Source organism: Chrysochloris asiatica, unplaced genomic scaffold (assembly GCF_000296735.1).
Source record: "Chrysochloris asiatica unplaced genomic scaffold, ChrAsi1.0 scaffold00335, whole genome shotgun sequence".
NCBI classification, from domain to species: Eukaryota; Metazoa; Chordata; class Mammalia; order Afrosoricida; family Chrysochloridae; genus Chrysochloris; species Chrysochloris asiatica.
This window is the reverse complement of record NW_006408853.1, coordinates 1,121,101-1,126,538: the sequence shown is the minus strand read 5'-3', so window position 1 is coordinate 1,126,538 and position 5,438 is coordinate 1,121,101. Positions and strand designations below refer to the sequence as shown.

Genomic DNA, 5,438 nt, shown 5'->3' with positions numbered 1-5,438 from the left:
TCAGAGCCAATCACTACCACCACCACCACCATAGCAACAACAAAACTGAGACACAGTAGTGTGTGTGGATTTATTATGAGGCCTTTTCATTTTATGCACTGAAGAATGTTGCTTCAGGTTACAGAGTGCCTCAGATTCCCAGGTGCAGGGGTAACTATGTGTGTTTATGCTTTCATGAAACAGAATTGTTATTAAAAGAGGTGGAATCTGAGAAAACTGCTGGATTTTAATTGATTGATTGATTTCTGCCCCCCCCCCCAAAAAAAAAAAAAAAACCAACTTGATTTATTGGATAAAAACAGTGGTAAAATGGACGTAAAGTAAAAAAAAAAGTTAGAACATGAAATTTCCATATCCTTCCCACCCTCTCCTCTGGTACTAGGGAGCCAGAGTCCTCTAAAAGGCTCTCTCTTCACCTACCCTGGGAGCAAGGCCTGCAGCAGGAGAGCCTGAGAGAGAAGGTCAGAGGCAGACTTAGTCCTGCACCCAGTTCAGTCCTGAATGTCTCAGGTTGGAGGGAAGCAAGGAGGGACTAAGAGGGGGCCCCGAGGGCTTGAGACTGGCCATTGCCCAAATGACCCTGGGCAGCTGATCTTACCTCCCTCCCCTGCCTAACAGGTACCATTGTCAGGTTTGGGGACTGGGAAGAAAGAAGATAGTTGGTTGTAGACCCACATGTAGACTATACACCCTTCCTGAGAGTTGGTCACAAGCCTTGAGGTGACCAGTTCAGGAATGTGAAGCCACACCTTCTCCCTCAGCCTAGCCAAGAGGTGAAAAGGAATCCATTGGGACAGAGCATTCCCAGATGCTATTAAATTTCCATGTGACTTTCCTTGTCATTGTCATGGTCTCCATTATAGGACTCATTGGGTGCCTCTGGCCTCTGTAGTTCTCCTCAGGACTCCTCTCCTCTGTATCAGCCTCATCTGTTCCGTCATAGGCCAGGAGGTCAAGAGGGTACATCATAAATCTGGACACTAGGTGTGTGGTTCAGCATCTTCAGGTTCTCAAAGATTGTCTGACGGATCTGGTCCAGATACTGATGTGAGTTCTGATTCTCAATGCAGGTGCTGACATCGGGATGGATTGTGAAGTCCGGGCAAAGTACTCAAAGTATTCACTATAGGGAAGTTTCTCACTAATAGTTTCTTCTACCAGCAGCGATGTCTCATAAGTCCAGCAACAAGCAACATTTCAGACAGTATCGCTGCCATCACCTAGCACCAGTAGAGGGATATTGAAGTACTTGACATATTCAATGCAATCCTTATGTCCTCGAATGCTTAGGTTGAAGCAGCCCAATCAATCACAGCCCAGAAAATCAGTTCCACACTGGAGCACAATACACGTGGGTTGGTAGAAGTCCACCACTTGGTTGATAACTTGCTGGAAAAGATGCCATCCCTCAGGGGCACATTGAGGCAGTAGTAGAGGCCACTCTCAGCTCCAACTTCATACATATCACCTGTACCAGGGAAGAAGTAATTTCTGTATTTGTGGAAGGACATGTCATGACCCGGTCACTGAAGTAGAAGGCTTTCTGAACACCGTCACCATGGTGGATGTCAATATTGATGTAGAGCACACGAGGGTGGTACTTGAGCAGTTCCAGGAGCCTGATTACAATGTCATTGACATAGTAGAAATGCGAAGCCTCAAACTTCTTGACATGATGCAGACCACCAGCCCAGTTAATGGCAATATCACAGATCTTGTTTTTCAGCTGGGTTGCTCCTCGCAGAGATGCGCCTGTGTAACGGGGACCAGAATTAAAAGTTCCCAGGAAACACTGGGCAGTCATCACCCATGTTGAAGGCATCAAGGCTCTTGGTGAAGCCTTGCATATTGGTGGGGCTGACTCACTGCAGAAAGTCAATGGAATGGAGGGATGGAAGCGGCACATATCATGCTGGGAGGCCTGATATGGTTTGAAGATGATTATCTTCTTATAGAGACCGAAGTGCAGAACCAGGCTATGGGTCAATGCCAGGTGATGGGGTTTCATCGGGTGTCCAGCCCCATAGTGGAAGTTGCCCATGTCCAGGTCATAGAAACAGGCCACGGTCTTGGCTATGGTGACTGCGGGCCAGGCCCCGTGCCTATACCACCTGCCAGGCCGTCAGCCCCATCCCCAGCCCTGCGTGCAGCCCGCCTCTGATTGATTGATTTTAAACAGGATTTTAAACTGCTTAAATTTAGCCTCCCATTTCCATAGAAATTCTCATAAATTTTTCTATGTGTGTGTATGCATACACATTCATATGTACTTTTGGAGTTCACAGATAACAATAGCACATCAATTCAATACCAATTGATTTGTAAGGGTTAAAATGTTGCTGTAGCAAAACCCCAATATTGTCCATTTCATTAAAATGCAGCTAGATAAATGATTGCTACAGCCTTGAAAAAACTGCATTCTTTGTCAAGGTAAATAAATCGGCATCTATCCACAGTTAATAAAAAAGGAAGGAGGTGAGAATGTGGCTGAACTGTAAGTAAAGAGAAATAAAATGTTATTTTTCAAAAAGAAATATACAGGAATGATGATGCAGGAGCTCACACAAATATATACAAACTTGGTGTAAAAATCAGATTTGTTGCTGTGTTAATTGCCGTTGAGTCAATTCCGGCCCATAGAGACCCTGTATAGGGTTTCCAAGGAGCAGCTGGTGAGCTTGAACTGCCGACCTTGCAGTGCAAACGGCTTTGCAGTCTGGCGCATTAACCCACAGTACCACACCAGGACTCCAAAAAGGTTATATAAATCTGGATGTCTCAGTTACTGTATACCAAACCCCCAAACCAAAACAGTTGACAGTGAGTTGAATCTGACTGATGGCGATCCAATGGGCTTCAGAGTAGAACTGTACTCCATAGGGCTTTTTCATTGACTGTGACCTACCAGAGGACAGTCACTAAGCCTTTCTTCTGGGTTGATATCAAACTGCCAATCTTTCAGTTAGTAGCCCAACACTTCATCATTTATGCCACTCAAGGACTCCTTCCTCTACACAAAAGGAGCGGTGAAAATGCAATAATTATTTGCAATGGAATACTGAGTTTAGGGTCATGAAAACATCTTAAATATTGCCCACTATGTTTTATATTCTTAAATATTTAGTGGTGGTGGTAGTGGTTATGTGCCGTGGAGTCAGTTCCAACTCATAGCGACCCTATACAGGGTTTCTGAGGCTGTAAATATTTACGGGAGCAGAAAGCCTCATCTTTCTTCAGCGGAGGAGCTGGTATTTCGAACTGTTGACCCTGAGATTAGCAGCCTGCTTTGTAGCAACTACACTACCAGATAATTTTCCATTATGTATATCCAATATAACTCCACAAATATGCATATTGGGGTATTTACACTGGTGAATGCACACTCTCGCTCTCCTTTCACCATAATACCACCAAGTTTCCTTTTCTATTGGTTCACTTTGTCAGAAATTAAAAAGTTTAAAGAAAGAAACATTATCCTAAAGTTGCTATGCCAAAGGCTATGTTCTGAACTCATAAGCAAAACAAGGCTGGACCTGATTTTTTGTGCATCAGGCAGCAGCTGCCTGTCAACATTCACCTGAACATTTTTTATAGATTGCATGTCTTTTCTGACTCTTTTTTTCTGAAAAGAGAGAGAGAGGAGGAGACAGGGAGCCAAGGAAGGTGAGAAGATGGCAACCATTAGGGCCAGAATCAGCTCATAGCACCCAGAGACAGGTGTGTAGTTGTGGAGATACCAATCCCATTACTAAAGTAACAACTCTCATGCCCGTTTCACTTCTGTGTTTAATTACCACTAATCAACTGAAGAATGGATATTTGCTCAGTTGTATAGTTTTGGCTCAATTCTACTGACTTAGGTAGATTGAAGTTGTCAAGGATGAACTATCTTCTTGGATCAACTATCAACACTCAGAGAAGCAGCAGTCAACAAATCTGATGACGTACTGCATTAGGCAAATCTGCTACACAAGACCTTTTGAAAGTGTTGAAGAGCAAAGATGTCAGCTTGAAGATCAAGGTGCGCTTAACTCAAACCATGGTATTTTCAATAACCTCATGTGCATGCGAAAGCTGGACAGTGAATAAGAAAGACTGTAGAAGAACTGATGCTTTTGAGTTATGGTGTTGGCAGGGAATATTGAAAGTGCCATGAGCTGCCAAAAGAACCAATAGATCTGTTTTGGAAGAAGTGCAGCCAGGATGCTCCTTGGAGGCCAGGATGATCAAATTTTGTCTCTCACATATTGACTATATTGTCAGGAGGGACCAGTCACTCGAGAAGGATATCATGTTTGGTAGGGTGGAGGGCCAGAGAAAAAGAGGAAGACCCCCAGTGAGATGGATTGGCAAAGTGTCAGTATCAATGGGCTCAAGCATGGCAACAATTGTGAGGTTGGCCCAGGATCGGGCAGTGTTTTCTTCTGTTGTGCCTAAGGTCACTATGAGTCGGTATCAAGTCGATGGCACCTAACAACAACAACAACAACAAGGTAGATTGCAGGAGAAGACATCTACTTCTTATGCAGTCTTCAGTATAGAAAATAAATGACACAGTAGCAGTGAAAGCTTTACAAATGCAGGAGGAATATTTGTGAATATGTATGTCAGCAATTTAAGGGACAAAACTAAGGAGACGATGGGGTGGATAAAATACATTCTTACATTCTAAATTTTTGTAATTCAGTTTTCCATTACTTAATATAAGAATTAAAGGCTATCTCTAATGTTATTTTCAAGGAGTCATAATGATGCAAGGATTAAGGGCAGAACTGCTAACCTAAAGGTTGTCAGTTTAAGCACACCTGTGACTCTGCAGGAGAAATGACCTGGTGCTCTACTCTAGTAAAGTTTACAGCTTAGGAAACCCTATGGAGCACTTCTAGTCTGTCCTAAAGGGTCACTATGAGTTAGGGTTGACTTGGTAGTACACAGAAATTATAGGTTGTTATTATTTTTATTACTTTTATTGATAATATAGGACTAGATTCAACAGCTGAATTTATTTTTTAAAAGTTTCTTAGCGAAATACAGATATAAAGATTTAAAGTAACCATTCTACTTGAAGGACTATTGTACTAGGAGTATAAATTGACATGGGATACAATTTCTAAAAGATAATGTGGCTATAGGTATGAAAAACCTTAAAATTTTATTTACCCCTGAACACAAATATCGATGTCTAAAATATGATTCTAAAACACTAAGATGGGTGGGTACCAAGCAGCCTGACTCATAATAGCAAAAAAAAAGTCTAAAAATAGAAAGTAGTTAAGCAAATGATTTTGCATCCATACAATGGTCTATGAAGCCTTAAACAACTGTGTTGTAAAAGAATATTTATTGTGGTGGAAAAATGGTCATAAAATATTAACAACTGAGAAAAAACAGTTTACAAAATCATTTGTACAACATGTCAATGCAGAAATGTAGAAGCA

At 42.0% G+C, this 5,438-nt stretch overlaps 1 pseudogene; it reads right to left on the bottom strand.

Moving 5' to 3' along the window:
* Positions 1-814: 814 nt before the first annotated feature.
* On the bottom strand, positions 815-2,071 carry LOC102835173 (annotated as a pseudogene).
* Positions 2,072-5,438: the final 3,367 nt, after the last annotated feature.